Genomic DNA, 22,319 nt, shown 5'->3' on the forward strand with positions numbered 1-22,319 from the left:
TACTTTGCAAGAATGCAGGACTGGAAGAGTGCGAGCTGAGATATTCCGTTCCAGTGCTTTGGGTGCGATTCTTTCTCCATTATGAACAAAATTACGTCTTTTGATTTCTCTCCCACGCATTGGAGCTTGCTGTCACTGCGCAGTGCTGAGATCTGCACCCTAGAAGCAACTGCACCTACATTTCTTCTATAGCCTAGTGCAGGAGTGATCAACTCCAGTCCCCAAGAGTTACAAATCGATCTGGTTTTCAGTATACCCTCAATGAATATGTATGAGATGGATAAGAACAAAAGAAGTTGGACCGGGGTCCATCAAGTCCAGCATCCCGTTTCCAACACTGGCCAATCAAGGCTACAAGTACCTGGCAAGTACCCAAAACATTAAATAGACCCCATGCTACTGATGCCAGTGATAAGCAGTGGCTATTCCTTAAGTCAGCTTGATTAATAGCAGTTAATGGACTTTGCCTCCAGGAACTTATCCAAACCGTTTTTAAAGCCAGCTACACTAAATGCCTTTACCACATCTTTGGACAATGAACTGCAGCGCTTATTTATACGTTGAGTGAAAAATAATTTTCTCTGATTTGTTTAAAATGAGCTACTTGCTGACTTCATGGAGTGCCCCCTAGTCCTTCTATTATCTGAAAGAATAAATAACCGATTCACATTTACCTGTTCATGGCTTTTCATGATTTTAAAGACCTCTATCATATCCCCCCTCAGCCATCTCTTCTCCAAGCTGAACAGCCCTAACCTCTTCAGCCTTTCCTCACAGGGGAGCTGTTCGATCCCCTTTATCATTTTGGTTGCCCTTCTCTGTACCTTCTCCATCGCAACTATATCTTTTTTGAGACGCAGCGACCAGAATTGCACACAGTATTCAAGGTGCAGTCTCACCATGGAGCGATACAGAGGCATTATGACATTTTCCGTTTTATTCACCATTCCCTTCCTAATCATTCCTAACATTTTGTTTGCTTTTTTGACTGCCGAAGCACACTGAGCCGACGATTTCAATGTGTTATCCACTATGACACCTAGATCTCTTTCTTGGGTTGTAGCACCTAATATGGAATCTAACATCGTGTAACTACAGCAAGGGTTATTTTTCCCTATATGCAACACCTTGCACTTGTCCACATTAAATTTCATCTGCCATTTGGATGCCCAATCTTCCAGCCTTGCAAGGTCCTCCTGCAATTTATTACAAGATGCTTGTGATTTAACGTCTCTAAATAATTTTGTGTCATCTGCAAATTTGATCACCTCACTCGTCGTATTCCTTTCCAGATCATTTATAAATATTTTAAAAAGCACCGGTCAAGTACAGATCCCTGAGGGACTCCACTAAGAAAAACTAACCATTTAATCCTACTGTCTTTTAACCAGTTGTAATCCTCCAAAGGACATCGCCTCCTATCCCATGACTTTTTAGTTTTTCTTAGAAGCCTTTCATGAGGGACTTTGTCAAATGCCTTCTGAAAATCCAAATACACTACATCTACCAGTTCCCTTTTATTCATGTTTATTAACCCCTTCAAAAAAATATAGCAGATTTGTGAGGCAAGACTTGCCTTGGGTAAATCCATGCTGGCAGTGTCCCATTAAATCATGTCTGTCTATATGTTCTGCGATTTTGTTCTTTAGAATAGTTTCCATGATTTTTCCTGATGCTGAAGTCAGGCTCACCAGTCTAGAGTTTTCTGGATCACCCTTGGAGCCCTTTTATTATGGTTTGTAGGTATGTGGGCCCTGTGAGAAGGACCCCCACAGGTCTGCACAGTCAGGAGCCGAGGTCAGAGACAGCGGAGAGCTCTGGGTGAGGCACAGGAGAGGACCTCCGTGTAGAGTAGATTGGAGGCAATACCTGGGCAGGGACCCCGAGGAGAGGAGTGCCAGACGGACCGCAGAACGGGGGAGCATGAGGCTTGGCTGATCAGGAGGTACTCCGGAGGGCAATCCCGAGGGGAGGAGCTGCACAACGTAGAATGATGATGTAACACCGTGGGCCAATCCACAGGGCAGCCTGAGCTGAGCCTCTGGTGATGACGCTGCACCGCCCCAAGGAGCAGGGAGATGTTGGCAGTTTCGATGAGATACATAGGTGCGACCCCTGAGGAGCAGGGAAGCGAGTAAGTCCCAGGGAAGCCGGAGGGCACAGCCCTGAGGAGCGGGGGAAGCCCTGGCAGGACTTGTACAATGTAAGCGCAGTCCCAAGGAGCGGGAAGCGCATTCTAGTTCAGGTTGCGGGCGCTACCGCGAGGAGCCGGGGAGTCCCTCTAGAACTCACGGATAGCTGAGATGTCCCAGAGATAGTCCCCAGGAATGGGAGGCCTTGCAGGTAGAACCCAAGAGACGCCGAGCCAGCCCGAGGAGCAGGGTAGGCGAGGAGAGCGAGTCCCCAATGTGTGCACTGGCCCCCGAGGAGCAAGTGCCAGACAGGGTCCAAGTCCAAGGCACGGGCGATTCTCAGGAACACATAGGCAGTAGTCGAAGATGTATGGAACTTGTTGCCAAGTCAGCTAGCAGAGGGCAAAGGTGGAGTTTAAATATAACAGTCTGATGATGTCATCAACTGGAGACGCCCCTGAGGTTCCTGCCGAAGAGGCTTAAAAGAAGGGCCCGGTGGCGCGCACGCCTAGGAAGGCCCAAAGTCGAGGAGGATGGCGGCAGCGTCCAGGCCGCCATGAGGAGTCCAGAGGAACGCGGCGGTGAACACTGGCCCGAGCCACGAGCAGCCTCGGGGAGGGCAGGAGAGCAGTGCAGGAGGTCAGTACATGCGATCGCAGCCGTCTACGACCGATGGGCATAACACATTTTTAAATATTGAGGTTATATTGGCCACCCTCCAGTTCTTCAGGTACAATGAAAGATTTTAATGATGTCTGACATTTCATTTTTTAATTCTTTCAGAACCCTGGGGTGTATACCATCTGGCACAGGTGATTTGCTACTTTTCAGTTTGTCAATCTGGGCTACTGCATCTTCCAGGTTCACTGTGATTTGGTTCAGTTCATCTGAATCATCACCCTTAAAAACCATCTCTGGAACTGGTACCTCCCCAACATCCTCAGTAAACACCAAAGCAAAGAATTCATTTAGGCTTTCCACAATGGCCTTATCTTCCCTAAGTGCCCCTTTAAACTCTCTATCATCTAACGGTCTTACCGAGTCCCTCACAGGTTTTCTCTTTTGGATATATTAAACTTTTTTTTGTTTTTTTTATGAGTTTCTGCCTCTCCAGCCAACTTCTTTTCAAATCTCTTAGCCTGTCTTATCAATGCTTTTACTTTTAATTTGCCAATGTTTATGCTTGTTCCTATTTTCCTCTGTTGGATCCTTCTTCCAATTTTTGAAGGAAATTCTTTTGCTTAAAATAGCCTCTTTCGCATCGCCTTTTAACCATGCCAGCAATCCTTTGGCCTGCTGTGGCATATGATGGAGGCAATGCATGCCAATCTCTCTCATGCATATTCATGGTGGATACTTTGAAAGCCAGGCCTGTTTGTACCTCTTGAGGACCAGAGTTAGTCACACCTAGCCTAGCAGTTTCCTCCTGCTCAGTGGGAGCCAGGGCAAGCGGAACCACTAAGCAAACTGGGCCTAGGGCGCCGACCATTAGGGAATGCGAGCCATGTAGGCCTGGCCGCAATCTCCACTCCTCTTTGGCACCGCTGCTCGCGCCCCCTAATGGGGGTGGCGGGCAGAAGGTGCCTAGGGCGCCTAATCCCCTTGCACTGGCCCTGGTTGGAGCTGATCTTTGTTGGGCTATGCTATGTCACCACAAACCTTCACTCCCACCTACCCAAGGATTTTTCTCCACTCTTAGGACTCACCTGCCTCCCTCCTTGGCCAGCCATGGCAGTGGTAGTCCTTGGCGAGGGTATGCATGCACCCTGAATCTGGCCACTAGGTGTCACTGTTATGTAGTAGCCAGGACTTTCTCCTCAAGGTAACCAAGATGCAAATTACCCAATTCTTCAACCAAGTGTGTACAAATATATTTGTACCTACTTCTGAAACATATGCTGACAACCGTTTGCAGGCCACAAAGACAAGCATTGAGGATTAGTCATGTAAACCAAAATTGTTATTTTTGCTGTTCTAGATTGAGGCTACCATGTAAGATGTACTGCAAAAAAAAGACAATGGAACTGGGCCAAAATTCCCTGTCCAGGCACAACTCCGATTCCTGCTCCTGGCTCTTTTTTAGTAGCCAATAAAAAAAAAAAAAAAAAAAAGCATTTTGCAGCCCCCTTGATTTTCTTTCCACAGTGATTTTCCACAGTTTGTTTTCTCTGAAGGTGTCCCGTTGGTGGGAGTGTGTGAAGGATGGAGGATCGGCTGGAGAAGAAGATGAGGACAGGGTGGAGAGATGAATGGGGGCTAAGTTTGCGAATGTTGTTTCAATAAATAAATTTTTCCTGGATCCGCACACGGCATCCCATCCTCTCGGCCCTATTCAGTCCCTTTGGTTTTTATGATTTATTTCTCTCTGTACGGTGGATATTTTGTCTTTAATGGGAAAAGATCAAGGATCATTCTGGTTTTCCCCATTCAGTCCGACCGTACAAGGCTCCAGTTTTGTCTGCAATAGGAAAGTGACTTGTAAACCAGGTTTGATCTGCTACTCTGCCAGCGGTGCTGTTAAAGCATTGGAAGAAGCTGCAGGAGGCGCTACAGGCTACGAGCATAGCTTCAGGGGTTTGGGGGAGGGTGGCAGGAGGAGGAGGAGGAGGGGGGGGGTGGTGTGTGTGATGGGAAAAGGAGTCCCAGAGCTATTTTTTCAGTTTTAACTGCTTGTGAGGTGGGAGAGAGGAGAAAACTGGGTCGTTGTGGCTCACGGCGGTTACATTTTTCTGGGATGGGGAGAAGCAGGATAGGGCGCTATGGTCCCACCGGCGCTTCATTCTTTTGGGGGATGGAGGGGTGGGTGGGGGAAGGGCTTACTATCTGAGGTTTATTTATTTATTTAGTTTTGTCTTAAATGTCTTATCAGGCCGATACAGTAAAGACCCACGGAAAACAGGCGCTCAGCCACCCCTCCTGGGCGCGCGCTACAATATTTAAATGAGGGGGTCGCGCTAAAAAGGAGCTGCTAGAGACAACAGTGTGTCCCCTAGCGCCTCCTCGGCAGCGGGCGCCCAGGAGAGGTGGCTGGGCGCACGTTAGGAAAATGGACGCTCGTTAATTGAGCATTCCTAACCTGACCGCTGGCACACTTTTTTTTTTTTTTTTTTAACCTTTTGGTTTCCCCCACTAAATATCGCCATGATATTAAGTCGGAGGAAGTACAGAAAAAGCAGTATTTTCTGCACACGTTTTTGGGCTGCTCAGAAATGAACGCCTGCTCTGGGCTGGAGTTAATTTCTGAGTGTTAAAATGGGCGGGTCGGACGCACATTTTTTTTTTTCTGTATCTGGCTGCAAATAGCGCTCATCACATGCATTTGCATGTGATGAGCGCTATTAGTTTCCAGGGGGTGGGGTGGTCGCGTGTTTTGGATGCGCTAAACCCCTTATGGTAAAAGGAGTTGTGGATTGCACGTAAAACCACAGGTTAAACAGTGCCCTCTGCTGAGCACACTGTAATGTATCGGCCTGTATGTGTTTAATAAAGGCAGTTAAGCTCTCAGGTATCCAGGTAAACCTACCCAGATAACTTCTGCTGGACACACTCAGGGCCACGGTGAAAGTTTTCCACAAAACTTTGGTCGAGTATATTCAGTGGGAGGCTTAGTCCACTGAACATCTGTGACAAGTTTTCCGGCTAACTTATCCACGCTCCGGCTTCCTGAATACGGACCTCCTAATCAATGGTAGGGAATAGATTTTCAGTTCATATTAAACATTTAAATCTCCATCTGAAAATCAGACTGGGTGTCTCGGATGTCTGGATACCAGGCACAGTACACCACTTCAAAAACATATTGAAAATGAGTGCAGCTGTGTTTAAACTAAAACCAGGCCTCTGACCTACCTAATTTTTAGCTGGGTGCTCAGGGATAGGCTTCCAGTGAACTGAGGTGTACAGAAACTGGCTTTGGGAGATTCCTTCAATGCCAAATGTTCAGATTTACCACCTAAGGACTGATGAGGCTTTAGAAAATGAAGCCCCTGACATCTCCGGAGACACTTGTGGACTCTTGGCAGCCGGTGACGTCTTTTCTTGGACCCGACCTCAGAGCTGAAACGAGAACCTTCAGGCGAGGGGGGCGGGGTAGGTGAGCTGCCTCCTGCAGAGCTGCATTGCCTCCACTGGGTGGTGCTGAAATACCACATTAATCCCGGGCAGAGCTGTGTAACGTAGCAGGGAGGGGCCCGCAGCCAAGCAAACAACCATCAGAAACTTTCCACAGGAAACCAAACTGGGTCACTGGTTACTAAGTTACAAACATAAAGGGGAGGCCGTGGAATACTCGAGAGCGGAGGGTAGGGTCCAGGAGGCAGAGCCTTGTCTGTGGTCCAGTACATTTAGAATATCAGAGGCATGTCCCAGACCTTTCCTCCCCCAGCACACACTCTGTGCTCCCCCTCCCCATATGTCCTATGAACGCTGGGATCCAAGTGCACCCCCCCCCCCCCCCCAATCCTATGCGGACTCCACACTGCCTCCGCCCCTCATCCTATGCAACACCTACATCACTAATTGCCTTTTTGACAAGTCTGACACTACTGAAAAACTTCCCCAAAAACCCAGCAAGATTATCCCTAGTGCTAATGCTGACTGGTGGGTGGAATTTAGTCCCCGTTTCATAGCTGCTGGTTCTCTTCCCACAGACCGATGCTTCCTGGATGATTGTGGCATCTCCGATTATGTTTTCAAACTCCATACAGGATTTTTTCCCCCAGGGATTAGTGATCGCTGAGGGTACCTGTGGGGAATGAGTGAGTTTGGGTGTGGCTGTATGCGTGTATGTGTGGGCTGTGACTATGTATAGGGTATGTGAATAGGAGTCTATGGGTGTGTATATATTTGTGGATCTCTATGCGAGTGTGTGCATGTTTGTGGAGCGGTGTGCATGTGGGTGCATATGGTTGTGAGGGTGGGTGTATGCATGTTTTTTGTAGGAGTATGTGAGTGCATGGCATGTCCATGTGGGGGGGTTTGTGTGTGTATTCTTTTGTACGTGATATGTGCATGTTTGTGTAGGGTGTGTGTGTTTAGGGTGCATGCATGTCTTCTTGTGTATATGCGACTCACTGCTCAATACATATTGACGAAATACTTTTATTGTAAATACAGCCACATCAGTGGTATACGCTCACGGTCCACATTTTCTTTTATGAGCGTGTACCACTGATGTGGCTGTATTTACAATAAAAGTATTTCGTCAATATGTACTGAGCAGTGAATTATGTTTGCCGCACGTTAACTAAGTCGTATCTTCTCTCTCTGTGTGTGCTGCTTACTCCGCCCTCTCTGTGTGCTTTTGCTTGTGTATATCTACATGGGTGTGTGCATGATTGTGTGGGGTGTATATATGCATGTTTGTGTATGATTATGTGCGAGTGTGCATGTTTATGTAGGGGGAAGGTGTGTGTGTGTGTGTTCCTCACAGCCTGCTATCTCTGGGCAGCGGCAGGCACCAGCAGGCTGAGTGCAGATCCCTCAGGGAGCAGTCGGCAGTGTGTGTTGGCGTCCTGAAAAATGCCATTTTTCTGCAATTACAAGCTTAAGTAACACAGCTGTTGATGATTTCTACCTACGCCAGAGTTTCACAAACCAGTGTCTGTTTTATTAAGATAAAAAAAATGCTGGAGAGGAATGTTACAGCAGTGATGCGAGAGGATCCCAACAGAGCAAACACAAGTTTGCTTGTTTAATCCTCCTGCTTTGATGACAGTGGCTAAATCATTGTGTCCCCCAATGGAGTCGGGTGGCGGGATGTTAACCCCCAATATTGTACGGGTACTCAGTCTCAGCCAAGAGGGCAAGAAGAGCCCACCCTCCGCTCAAGGCTCAGAGCCTGCACTTGGATTCCAGCCAAAAAGAGGGCGGCAGAAATCACTGAGGGATTAACAAGAGAGAGAGAGAAAGAAAAAGACAAAAAGGGGAAAAAAAAACACCCAGAAAAACGTTACTGAAACAGTGCAAACAAACAGAAGAGAAATCTCATGCAGTCTCCCAAAGTGAAACATTACTTATGGAAGCTTAATCCCTTGATTTTAGAAAACTGCCGAGAGGGATCTGCGCCCCTGTGAATTCCCTGATCCAGATAAAATATGACTCATAAACCGCCACGACGGCAAATAAAGACAACAGATCGGCCCATCCAGTCTGCGCTATTTACATGTATTCACTTTGGGTAGATGCAAATAAAAGCCAGTGCTCAACCCAAGCCCCAAACTTCTGCTTTCTCATGGAGAGGGTGGTGGATGCCTGGAATGCCCTTCCAGAGGAGGTGGTGAAGAGGAAAAAGGTGAAAGGGGCGTGGGATTAACACTGGAAAGGAAGAAAAGGGTGCGTGGGGGTAACTTGCTGGTGCGGCGGTTACTGCCCTTAGCAGAAGGCATGGAGATTACTACCCTGACCCAATAAGCCTTGATGCTTTTAATGCAACTGCAACATTACTCCCCGCTTTGATGGCAGGGGGAAAAGGAGAATTGGATTCAGACAACAATCAAGAGGGCCCCGGCTTCCATGGTCTGGGATACTGACACGCAGACATAAGGGAAAAGGCACAGGACTGCTTCTACGGCCAGGTCCTAAAGGAAATGAAGAAAACGTGCATGGGGGTAACTTGCTGGTGCGGCAGTTATATACGTAGTAACACAGTAATGACAGCACAAAAAGACCAAATGATCCATCCAGTCTGCCCAGCAATTTGCTTTTGGTAGTAACTGCCGCTCCGTTCTGGTTGCCCCATGCCTTCTGTTAGGGGCAGTAACTGCTGCTCTGTTCTGGTTGCCCCATGCCTTCTGTTAGGGGCAGTAACTGCTGCTCTGTTCTGGTTGCCCCATGTCTTCTGTTAATGGTAGTAATTGCCGCTCTGTGCAGATTACCCCCATGCCTTCTGCTAAGGGTAGTAACTGCTGCTCCGTTCTGGTTGCCCCATGCCTTCTGTTAGGGGCAGTAACTGCTGCTCCATTCTGGTTGCTCCATGCCTTCTGTTAATGGTAGTAATTGCCACTCTGTGCAGATTACCCCCATGCCTTCTGATAAGGGCAGTAACTACTGCTCTGTGGAGGTTACCCCCATGCAGAAATGTAATACCATCTCTTTCTTTAAGTCTTTAGGGATCCACAGTGTTTGTCCCATGCTCTTTTGAATTCATGAACTGTTCTCGCCTTCACCACCTCCCTCTGGCAGGGCATTCCAGGCAATCACCACTTTCTCTGCGATGAAATATTTCCCGATCTTGGTTCTTAGTCGTTCTTGCTGGAGTTTCATATCATGAGCCCTAGTGCCTACCCTGAGCAGAAGGCATGGAGATTACTACCCTTAGCCAATAAACCTTGAAGCTTTTAAAGTAACTGCAACATTGCTCCCCACTTTGACGGATTCAAACCATTTGATTTGAATTCAAGCAAAAGGGCCCCGGCTTCTACAGTCTGGGGTAGTGATACGCAGACATAAGGGGAAAAGCACAGGGCTGCTTCTCTGGCCAAGTCCATGAGCAAAGCACCTCAAGCAGCACTGTCTGAATTTTCAAGAAAGCTCATCACCCAGTACAAAACATTGCTAGCTGCAATTTTTATGGGTTATCATAAGGCTTGGGGATAACTACATGGAGTGGCAGTTACGATTCTTAAGAGAAACATGGGGGTAGCCTGCACAGAGTGGCAGTTATTAACTAAGAAGCTTGCTGGGCAGACTGGATGGACCATTTGGTCCTTTTCTGCCATCATTACTATGCTACTATGCCCTCCACCTCTGTCCCAAGCATGCCCAAAATCTGCCACCGTACTGGGTTCCACCATGTCGCTCGTCACCTTCATCTTTGATTCTTACAAGACCAGTAATTAGGCCACCACCCCGGCCCCCTTCCGTGCCTTATTACCAGTAATCTCCACGGACTGTTGTCCAAAACACCCAGCCACCACATGCTCATTGATGCCAAGGTTGGTAACTCTAGCCTCTCCATGCCCAGTTAGCCCGACCTTCTTGGAAGCCTAATGCAGCCGTACTGCTGTGGTTAGGACTGCGGCCATGGCCATTCCTTGCACATTACCCCATCCCCTTCCTGGAAACCTAATGCGGCTGTACGGCTAATGTTAGGGTTGTAGCCATGGCTGTTCTAGGCAGGCATCGCCGCCTCAAGTCTTTGGCAACGGGGCGACTGATAAATGAAAGACATGAATAAATAATAAAGCCCAGCCTGCTTGAAAGCCTGAAGCGGATGTTAGTGCTGTAACCTTCCTGCCACCCTCTGCCCAGTGGCCTGTAGTTGGGGCCTCCATTGTTAGGCGTTTATAGATTGCAAATGTAGATTTTTATTTTCCAGCTAATGAGGGGTTCTTTGAGGATATAAGCATTGGTGTTCATGGGTATTTTCATGCTGCGGCCACCTTTTGCAGTTCATTCAAATACCAGGCTTCTCATTTATGAATTAATTTTATTTTAAAAGATTTCTAGCTCTCATCCTAATTAGTTTGGGGCAGAGTACAGTGGAACATGCATACAATTATATAACGCCATAAGACAAACACAATAAAAGAACAAAACCGGTGAGCTGGAAGAAGCTGTTGGATGCATTAAAACCAATGGTTAGAGGAAAACCTGATGGGCCAAACGGATTTTCAAAAAGAAAAAAAAAGTCTTTAAAGCTTTTTGAAAGCAACGTGAGTCGAATACTGTGACAGAAAGGACCCTTTCCTGAGCATTTTTTCCCCCTTGGTGTGAGGAGCTTAAGGTTCTTGGAAGTCCATAGATCCATGGGATGGGGAGTTAAACACCGTTCAATCATTTATGAACAAGAGTGGCAATCTTAACGTTGATTCTCCGCTGAACAGGGAGCCAGTGGAGGGGCCTGGAGAACCGGCGTGACATGTCCCAGTTAGCAGGTACCGTCTGAAGCGCTCTCGGAACGGTACGCGTCCCGGTTAGCAGGTACCGTCTGAAGCGCTCTCGGAACGGTACACGTCCCGGTTAGCAGGTACCGTCTGAAGCGCTCTCGGAACGGTACGCGTCCCGGTTAGCAGGTGCCGTCTGAAGCGCTCTCGGAACGGTACGCGTCCCGGTTAGCAGGTGCCGTCTGAAGCGCTCTCGGAACGGTACGCGTCCCGGTTAGCAGGTGCCGTCTGAAGCGCTCTCGGAACGGTACGCGTCCCGGTTAGCAGGTGCCGTCTGAAGCGCTCTCGGAACGGTACGCGTCCCGGTTAGCAGGTGCCGTCTGAAGCGCTCTCGGAACGGTACGCGTCCCGGTTAGCAGGGGCCGTCTGAAGCGCTCTCGGAACGGTAATCCCAGCGAGGGAAAAAAAATCTGCATTTGCAGCGCGGTACGAAAATCTTCAGGCGAGGAACAAGGCTTCAAATGACGCAACATCCTAATCTCAGAAAGAGAGGGCCCGGGCCGCTTTGATGGGAGGGCGGAGTGAAAGCTGTCGATTGAAAGTCACTCCCAAATTCCATGCTGGTCTTGTAAAGTTGGAACATGCAACACTGTCTAATCTAATTTACTCCAAAATAAAAGGTTTATTCCTTCTCCTGTTCTAAAGAGACTTAAAATTAGGTACACGTACATGGCTTTTGATTTTTTAGCAATTCAGCGCAGCAAGCAGCCTGGCTGAGAAAATACTGGGGGTAGGGAAGCATCATTGGTTTTCCAGGATTTATTCAATAAACACTGATTGCTTTTTTTTTTCCCAGCATGGGTGTTTTATTGGTGTTCATCAGTTAAAACCAAAATCCAGAAGCCCTACTTATATATATTCTCCCGGTTTAGCCTTCTATAGTTCCATATAACTGAGCGAACATTCAAGCCCCCTCCCTCATCTCTTCTACCTGTAATCCCCCCACCTCCCTTTCTATTGTGGTCTGCATCTTTCCCAAGAATGCTTAAAGTCCTTCACGGTTCCAGCTGTCGCACCTCTGTCGATGCCGCCCGCTTGTTTCTTCTGAACCTTGACACCATGATTTCTCTTCCTTTCAATTGCCTTTTCAATGGAAAATCTCTCCTCCCTGCATTTTTCTGAAGGCTGACAAGTATTTCAGTTTTTCTACAACATCCCCTTCCCTTCTTTCCTCCAGGTTGAAAAGCCCTAACCTGTTTAACCCTTCCTCAAGGATACTTTGCTTTGAGAAGGTGTGAAAGAAGTGCATTATTACAGCAGGACAAGAGCTTAATTGCCCTCAATCCTGAGGGAGTACTACGTGAACACCACTTGTGAGTATTGCTTTGCAGGGAAATTTTGTGACTTGAAGCTTGGGAGAGAAGACAGATTGTGGGATAAATTGATTAATTCTGTGGGAGGCTGGCTTTAAATTTAACAGCTAGGTTGTTTATGTATGTGATTGCCTATACAGAAACTAACACAAGTAACACCCTTCAGTTTGGTCATACACACATAACACAGACTGACTCTCACCTAATACAGAATAAGGGACCAGACAAATTAGAAGAACAAGGCCACACATAAAAACTGAAATGGAAACAATGAGACTATGTATGTAATGCCACACTGGAGAAACAGAAATGCATATTCACAATCACTAAAAAATGAAAATTGATTTTTTTTTTCTACTTTTGTTTTCTGGGAATTTATCTAATTAGCGGGCCGATACAGTAAAATTTGCGGGACAGCCGGCACTCCGAGGCGAGCGCCCGCTCTCCCAACGCGCACCCAGGCCACTCTCCTGGGCGCGCGATCGAGTATGCAAATGAGGGCCCGCGGCAAAAGGAAGCGCTAGGGACACTAGCGCGTCCCTAGCATCTCCCTTTTGACAGGAGCAGCGGCTGTCAGCGGGTTTGACAGCCAACTCAATTTTACTGGCGTCTGTTCTCAAACCCGCTGACAGCCATGGGTTCAGAAAACAGACGCCGGCATAATTGAGCGTTCGTCTTCCGACCCGCGGGCCGCCGGCCAATTTAAAAACATTTTTTTTTAATTTTTGATTTTTTTAAAATTTTGGGGCCTCCAACTTAATATCGCTATGATATTAAGTCAGAGGGTGTACAGAAAAGCAGTTTTTTCTGCTTTTCTGTACACTTCCCGGTGCCAGCAGAAATTAACACCAGCCTTTGGGCAGGCATTAATTTCTGAAAGTAAAATGTGCGGCTTGGCTGCACATTTTACTTTCTGTATCGCGTGGGTATAACTAATAGGGCCATCAACACGCATTTGCATGTTGCGGGCACTATTAGTTTCGGGGGGGTTGGCCGCGCATTTTCGACGCGCTATTACCTGTTACTGTATAAGGTGTAAAAATAGTGCGTTGAAAACACGCGGCCAAACGTGGGTTAACAGTGCGCTCCACCAGAGAGCACTTTACTGTATCGGCCTGTAGGTTCTTTTCCATTGTCCTATTGTTGATCTTTACCTAAATCATTTTTCAGGGTCTCCTTTCCATTTTCCATTTCTTCTCCCCATCTGTCTGACATTGATTTTTCTTTTCATCATTCTTCTCCATTTCTCTCCTTTCTGCTTCACTATCCCCTCCTAGCTAGATTACATTCATCCTCTCCTTCTCTCACCCTCCAGTCCTCTATCTCCCAGTTTACATCTCTCACTTATCTTCCAGTTTTCCATGTAACACTCTCATCCCCTCCCCATTCCACCCTTGTCTCCCATTCCATTCTCTGTACTCAAGCCCTCCCCAGTCCTCATCTACCTTCCTTTGCCTCTCAACCTCTCCCTGGGTCTCCCTGGATCTTCTGTATTTAATTCCCTCCTCAGATTCTTCCCTGTCACTAATCCCCTCCCAGACAACTTTCTCAGGTTAACTATCAGGGTATATTCTGTTTTTTCTGTTCTTTTATTTATGTACTTTTAAATTTTGCATTATAGCTATTGATATGTTTTAATATTTTTGTTATGTTAAACTAACCATGGATGTTATATTGTACCCCGCCCTGAGCATAGGAAGGCCAGGTAAGAAATCTTTTAAAATAAATACATAAATACCAGGAGGGATGGAAAAAAATGAGAGGGGACTTGGAAAAACTGGGAGCATGGTCAAAGGTTTGGAGAATGAGTTTTAGTATGAAAAGGTGTAAAATCCTGAATTTTGGACGTAAAACTCCATTAACCAACTTATCAGTTAGAAGAACAAAAACTAGAAACTGCCAAACATGAATGAGATCCAGGAGTAATTATCTCAGATGACCTGAAGGCAGCCATCAGTGTAACAGAGCAGCAAGGAGAGCAGACAGCATGCTAAAGGGCATTAACAAAAGTACCACCAGCAGGAAAAGGACGTAATATTGCCCTTGTGTAGGTCACTAGTGAGACCACAGCTGGAGTATTGTGGTCAGTTCTGAAGTCTGCACCTCTGTAAGGGCATTGAGAAGAAGGGAGTGGTTCAGAGGAGGACTACTACAGTGATGCAAGGCCTGTGAAACAAACCATACAAAAAGGCTTACCACTCAAAATATATGTTGTTATGGGGTGGCAAGTAACCCCCCCCCCGAAAGAAAAAAAGATGGCTTTCCACTGTTTTATCATATCAGTTTCACAAACCTGCCCATCTTCTGTGGCCTTGTTGGGGCAATCCAAATGCCTACCCAATTTACTGGTGCCTTGCTGCCCTGACCTCCTGGTTCCTGTCTCCCTCTTCCCTGTCCTAGCCAACAGGCAGGCAGCCTGCAAGAACAGCGCACTAAATCCTGCCTCACACCTTCCACTGCTGCGAGGTTCCAGTTTCCCTGTACGAGCCGTGCGGCTTCTCACAGTTCGTACCGCGAGACTACCCCATGCTGCAGCAAAAGGTCCTGCTGCCTACGGCAAGAGGCGGGCCTTTGAGAGCGGATTGTGGGAAGGTGAGGTAGGGCCATCCTTAAGCCAGGGCCAAATCGAGGCAACGGCATTGCACCCCCACCATGGTGCCGCCCCCCCTGGCATCAAAGTTCCAGCCCCATGGCCTGAAGCGCCATGCGGGATAGAGGTGGGGTGACTGGGACTCCACGCCATCAGGCCACAGGCCTCCCCTGATACGGCTGCAGGGCCAAAAAAAAAGAAGAAAAGCAATGCCGTTGCCTCCTTCTGACGTGGCCTACTCAGGGGGTTGGGGGACCACTGATCACTGCAGCCCCCTCACAAAGCCATGGTAGATTTTGAGGGTGAAGAACGAGAGGAAATTGGGTGGGTGGGTGGGGGGGAGTTGTGGAGAGAGACAGAGAGAGGGTGGGCTGGAGAGAGAGGATTCTGTCAGCCCCCTTTTACGGGAGCTGCACTGGCTACCCTCTCAACAGTGAATTTGCTTTAAAATGTTAGCCTTAACCTTTACAGCGGCGAAAGTGGCCAGTGGCACTTATTTATCTGGGCTTTTGGAACCCTATGCTCCCGTAAGAACCTTGCGCTCTCAGAAATGGGCTGCGTAGAAAGTCCATCAATTAGGAAAGCCCGTTCAAAGGAGACGAGAAGCCGGGCATCTTCTACAGTGGGACCCGCAGTCTGGAATTCTTTGCACTCGACGATATCAAATTATTTCGGAAACAGGTGACACAGCATGTTTGTTCCAGGAAGCTATTGGGTAGATTTTTTTTTTTTTTATTGATTTAGATGTAAAGTGCTCACAGTCTGATTGTTAAGTGTTCTTATTTGGGTTTATGTTTTAGCTCAAGAATGGACATCCTGTATTCTTTTTTAACCACGTATCTGATGAAATCCGCTTAGTACAGCGGTTCCACTAACAAGCGGGGCTATAAATAAATAAAGCATGAATATGGAGACAGAGGATGCTAGGAACTTCTAAAAAGGGGGCAAAAATATTGGAGTGATGCTGCTATGCTGAGCAGGGAGTGAAGGGGAGAGAGGAGGGCGCTGGGGGAGGAGAAGAGAGATGCTGGACAGGGGACAAAGAGAGGGGGGGGAGGGGTCAGGACTTGGCAGAGGGTGACAGGAGAGCGATGTCACGAAGTCCAACTCCAGTGGGAAGGAGATAACAGCCGCATCCAGCGAGGCGGTCCAGACCCGACGCGAGGCGCCTGGGGCAGGGTCTTCACCCGATGCTACGCCCATTCCCTTGGCTTGTGCTCTTGGTTGAGCCCAAGAGTGCAAGGGGCAGTTGGGGGCTTGACGCAAGGCACCCGGGTGGACAGATGTGTCAGGAGGCCGTGGCCTGACCGGCAACCTGGCGCAGATGGGGAATCCGGTCTGGTTGAGCAGTTTTCCCCTCACTGGAGACGACCTCGGAAGGGCTGTTGGACCAGCAGAAGTGTCTTGCGCGAGGGCCTCTTCTATCCAGCCCTCGTTCTGGGGCACACTCGGTGCTGGTCCCAAGTCAGCTCATTCCTACTAAATCAGACAGCCTCAGGGTCCACGCCCACAAGGGCAGGGCTCTCATTCCTGGTAAGTGGAGTGGGGTGAGAAAGGGGGTTGCTGTGACAGAGTTGGGTGTGTAAGGGGGAGGGCATGAAATTGAAGTTTGCCTAGGGCACCTAATACCCTTGCACTGGCCCTGCAGAACAACTTGTCAAACAGGTCCAGATTTCAGGTTTGCTCTTTATTTGCTCTCTTTTCTTTCTTGACAGAAATCATCCTTCTAGCACAAGGGCAGGGGCCGTTCTGGTGACTCATTCCTTTTCTAACAATACTGTAATCCCCGGGCATGCCTGAATAACGATTGTATGTACAGGGACTACCAGGAGCCCTAGCCTTAACATGCCGAAGACAAACATTGAGCTCTTAGCAGATCCTTAATGTCCTTTTCCTCCATGTTGCCGGTTTCAGTGCACTGGCCCAGGCTGCATTTGGAAACAAAGAGCTTCAGTGAGTCACTGGCAAATAAATAGAATCCAAGAGCTGTGTGTGTCTCATTTGTGCATTGGGTGTGTCTGTTCTTAGTAATCAACTGCCTGCTCTACAGCGTGGTTAATGCTGGCAAGAACAGGGGCAGAAACAGGAACAGACCCTAGCACCCCTTCTGAACCCTCTCACCTTACCCGTCCCAGCACCCTGCCAGTTCTTCTCCCCCTCACCTGCCCCAGCAGTCCTCCGATCACTTTACTCTACTCAGCACTCACTCAGTTCTTCCCTGAGTATTAGCCTGCTTATTATGTGTAAACTTGTTTATTAAACAATAATAAATCATACAAAACACACAGGGAGACTGTGGGTGGTGCTCTCCTGTTCAGCATCAGCTCAGCTCATTATAAGGCACATAGACAGGCAATACAAGTAGAAAAAAAACCCCCAGCAAATAAATTTGCTGCCCTTTTTTTTTTTTTTTTTTTTTAAATCATGCATCATTTTTTCCCAGGACTGAATTTCCTGCAGCTTCTGGAAGGGGAAAAACATACTACAGGAAAAACATTGCCCAAGTATAAATTTCAGGACTATGCACCTGTAGGCAGGACTAAACAGGCAAGAAAGAGAAAAGCTGAGTATGTGCCAAGTCTTGGCGAGGGAAGCTGTGGTCTATCTCTTTTTTTTTAATTCGTCTTTGATTCAAACCAAAATACAACCACAAGCAGCCAAAAACAGTTTCATTGGCTCACAATACAACAATAATGACCCAACTTTTAGAGTTACCCCTCCCAGCCCAAACAAACACCAACAATTATGGATCCATTGGCAGCCACAGACACACCGAGTACAGCTCACATCATATTAAAAAGGTACCAAGCAGCACATGCGTCCAGACACAACTGACACTGCTATAAAACAGCCTTTCAGGAAGAGAAGAGCCTTCTGGGTTGCCAGGTCTCTTTTCCGAAATAATTCCAGTCGCGCTGTGTGATGCATCTGTTCTTTCCACCGAGCAAATGACGGCGTCTCCTCTGATTTCCAATTTGTCAAAATAGGGTTTTTAGCGAGGAGGGTGGCGACCGCAAGGAATTTCCTACCCCCCTGCGGTAACAGACACCCTTTATCCCAGAAGCACAGATACACCGATTCCCCAGACCAAGAAATATTACAACCCAGTGACTTATCAAAATAAGTCATCATTCGGTTTCCAGAAAGGCTGTCATTTAGAGGCACCCCATGAACATGTGACAAAGGTCGCCTGGAGCAGCTTTGCATTTCAGACAAATATCTAAGTCCCACTATTTCATCAGGGCTCCTCGAACCCTAGTAATAAGTTCTATGTAATAATTTAAACTGAATTTCCCCTCATAGAGGCAGCTAAATAATGCCTATGGACCAGCTGAAAAGCACGAGACATCAGCTCTGGTGAAATCTCAATACCAAGATCCATACTCCATTTCCCAGCTAAAACGGGTCGACTGTGGAGCAGGCAAGTCAGAGAGGAGCAGTCTCACCCAAACAGCAATTTTATTAAACCTGGGCGGAGTCTCCAAAAACCTTTCCTCAGCATCCGTTAGGGTGATGAGTGATATATCGTTTTTGTGGACACTGAGGCAGTAATGACGGGCCTGTAGATAAGCAAAAAAAAAATTTGTGTCTCGATATATCCCACTCCTCTCGCAACTGTTCAACCGAGTAAAGACAGAGTTCACCAGATGAGCCAGACTATGAATCCCCTTGGCGGACCAATCCTGAAAAATGGAGCCAGCCAGGCCAGGTAAAAAAATCCTGATTGCAAATGATTTGCAAAAAAGGGTGAGACCGACGCATTCCGACCCATCAACCCCCCTCCCACCATACCCAAGCTTTACGTAAAGCTGTGAGCCAGGATGCAGAAATTTTCAGAGAGAGCAATCTACCGGAACTTACAGGAACCAAGTCGATCGAGGAATAAGGGGTCGTCCAATTAGCCATCAAGTCCTCCAAATCAAAATTTAGGACAGTAGGGCACCCACTCTTGTAAACGACAGAGAAGACATGCAACGTTATAAATACGCAAGTCAGGGAGGGCAACCCTGGTTAACCTCTGGGCGTTAAGGCCCACCCTTGCTCGTCGATTATGCCAGATAAAAGATCCCACCATGGAGCGATAAGCCCAGACAGCCGAGGACCTGAGCCACACCGGCAGCATTTGCAAGGGGTAAAAGGAGCTTGAGGAGGACAACCATCGTCACCAAGGCACATCGGCCCAGAACAGAAAGAGAGAGGACCTTCCATCTCTGCAATAAGGCCTTAATACTACTTAAGGCTGAGTCAATATTAAGGTCATAAAGTTCCCTCGACCGATCGTGCCACCTGAATGCCCAAATACCGAAAAGAAGGCCCAGTGCAGGACAGCAGGAAGGGACCATCCCGACGATGTTAGCTGCGATCTATTTCTTAAGTTTGTTTTTTTTGTGGGCGTGGCTTGGGTTCTGCACTCCTGTGACAGTGACCCGAGGAATGACAGGGGAAGGACCTGATCTGCCATTTTTATTTTCTGACCCGCACTAGCTGAGTCTCCGCAAGGACAGAGCAGACCTAAAGAGCCCAGAACCACATTCTCGCCCCGCTCCTGCGCATCACTCGCAGCAGCGCCTCTTCAACTCCCCATCACAGACCATTCCCTATAGAGATGTACAGGAACGGCCAAGTCCCCCGCAGGAGCCCCGGGTCCCGCCGCAGGGCACATGGACCATGATGGCAGAAAAAGACAGGAAAGCCCCCCTGGGCTGGTCGATGACACTTTGCCCCCCCACTTCTTTTACAGTTAGGGATCCTCTAGGCTTGTCCCAGGTTCTCTTTAATTCTTTTCCTGCGTTTCTCCTGGGGGGGGGGGGGGGGGGCTGTTCCGTGACAAAACCCTTTCCTTGGGTTACTCCCGAGATCGCCCCCTCGCTCTAGAACTTCCTTTCGTCTGACGCGGGTTAGCTCCTGGTTTTGTCCTTTTGTCTCTCACCCCACTTTCCTCTCCCCTATAAATTCTGCTTCGGGTGATTTCCCAGGAGCTGCTGGGCTCCCAGACAGCGAGGCACTGAGCTGAATTAATTACCTGAGCAGGTAACAAACACTGGGGCTAGGTTTCTCCTTTAAAGGTTTGCGATCTCTTCCTGCCCATCCCCAGCCAGACCACAAGCCCGTGAACGCCTGGGCTGGAGCCGTCGTCCTTCAGGCACGGTTAGACCAAATGGAAATAAATCAATTAACATCCAAGGGCAGCATATGAACTCCCCAAAACATTGTGGGGGGGGGGAATTCTGAATGCCCCGTGCGCATTGTTTGGTCGCATGAAACGTGCCCTGCTGCTTCTGTGAGGGTGGAAGGTGGTAAAACAGCACTCGTACGGGTAAAAAACCGAAGGCACACGCGCTGCTTCCCTCCCTCCCTCCAGGAGCGCTTACTGGGGATCTGCTAAAAGTCCCTGGCACTTGCTCTGCGCCAAGCCTCAGCCAAACCATTTCACCCTGGCAAAGGGCTTTGGACTTCACAGGAAAGCAATGAGCCGGTATAACGGGGGTCCCACCCTCACTGGCAGATAAATGTACACAATACCCACGGTCACGTGGGTGGAATTTTCCCCGGAAAAGCGCGCGGAAAAAGATTAGAAAATGCAAAAAAAATCTAAGCACGTAGGTTTCCTCCCCCCACCTAACTATGGACCTGAACGTGTGGCTAATATTGGACCGTTAGCCTCACGGAGGGAGGGAAGTTTCCATACAGCCCATGAATTGTGTAACTTGCTTTTGAAAACTGTCCTCCCCGTGGGTGTACACGGCACCGTACGTGATAAACCGGCTCAGACAGGCATGCCAATGAAACACAAGGGGGTTAAGAAACTTGCCCGAGACGACACAGCGAGCTCCTCTTGCAGCTCGGCGAGTGCCACACTGCTAGGCCCCGATTCACAGACAGCAGCAGCCTGACAGCAAAGGCTCCCTGTTCCCCCCCCCCCCGTGCCAGCGGCGTGATGCCATGCTGACTCGCGTGCCACTCTAAGGAGCGGTCACCCACCTCTCTGACAATGAGGGAAGGGGGAGCTGAGGTTTTCACGTTAGAAAGGGGCTTTTCTGGATTAATAAGAGCAGAACTTGGCACAAGCCTCAGTGTGTGACTCACAGCACAATGTGGGTTGGGTGTGGCCCGCTCAGGGCTTTCTGACTACAGCACAACACACACACATAAGAACCTACACAAACAAAGCACGGCCTGTGTACAGAGGCTGCCCGGTGATCTTGCAAAATAGGGAGTTTAGTCCGATATAATAAAAGAGAATATCGGAAGACAAGAAAAAGCAAACATCAAAACACAGCCAAACAACCCTGATCGATCTGACTAGGAACATGTTTGTGTAAGCCTTCAGTTGCCATCCTGGAGACTAGGAGAGGGAGCGGGAAAGGAGAAAGATGAAAGGAAGGCTGTCTCGTGCTCCAGGGCTGCAGGGTGGTGTGGGCGGAGGTGCTGGCAGCCAGCTGCTGGTGTTCAGAACATTAGCATGTGTGGGACCAGCATCCAACCGTCATGGCTAAATCAGCTCACTTGCTCATGGCTTCCAGGCACCGCTCGCTCCCAGAAAGGGAGACCAGATCTGGGAATTCCCATCTCTGCAGTCTCTTGCCTCATGAAGTGGATTTGCAAATGAATCACTTTCTCCAGGGCTCATCCTCCTTCACCTCTCCTTGTGCTTTGACACTTTGGGTTCCTGTTACCTTCTTACACCTCTCTTGGGCTCTTGTGTTCCTTCTGCCCCCTTCCTGGTGCCGGTAGCCTCTGTTCCCCCTTTCCCTTGTCTGACCAGCAGCTGAGCCTCGTGCCTCTGCCAGCCAGGACACTTGGATTCCGTACCAGTCTCGCTGCTCCGGGTACAGGAAAGGAAGAGAATCCAGAACGAAAACAAACCATGAGATGAGGGCAGAGGAACGAAGCCAAGGGCCAAGATTCGTGAGAGAGAAGACATACGACTAGTGGCCTGAGCTCAGTCTCTTCCTGGCTTTCCATGCAACCGACCCCAAAATCTCTCAGACCCTCTCCCTCCGCTCTCCTATCCATCTGCCGAGTGACTGCGGGGCTGAAAATACTGGCTCAGTCTAGGGGTAGATGACATGGAAAGAACACTGCACGCAGACACAAGATAAACACACGCAACAGGCAGTCCCCAAGCTCGCGCACTCCTTACACACCAAAGGACACTGGAAATCCACAGCAGGGCTCAGAGATTCTGCAATAGATTCTTTAGGAGAAGAAGCAGATGAAGTTTTAGTGTGACGAACATTACGGTGACGCATATGGAGCACAAGAAGAGGCAGGTGTAATATACTCATGAAAGGACCCAATACCTGCTACCTGGTACCACTAAGCAGGATAACAACCTTGGAATATCAGTTCATTTCAAGTTGGGAACGAGTGAGCAAAGCCCAGCAGCTGCAAAGCT

General features: G+C 48.4%; 1 protein-coding gene across 1 annotated transcript in view; it reads right to left on the bottom strand.

Moving 5' to 3' along the window:
* Positions 1 to 22,319, bottom strand: part of S100A1 (S100 calcium binding protein A1) — a 291,017-nt gene that overhangs the window by 44,087 nt on the left and 224,611 nt on the right. The gene's annotated exons all lie outside the window — the stretch shown is intronic.

This window comes from Rhinatrema bivittatum, chromosome 16 (assembly GCF_901001135.1).
Source record: "Rhinatrema bivittatum chromosome 16, aRhiBiv1.1, whole genome shotgun sequence".
Classification (NCBI taxonomy): Eukaryota; Metazoa; Chordata; class Amphibia; order Gymnophiona; family Rhinatrematidae; genus Rhinatrema; species Rhinatrema bivittatum.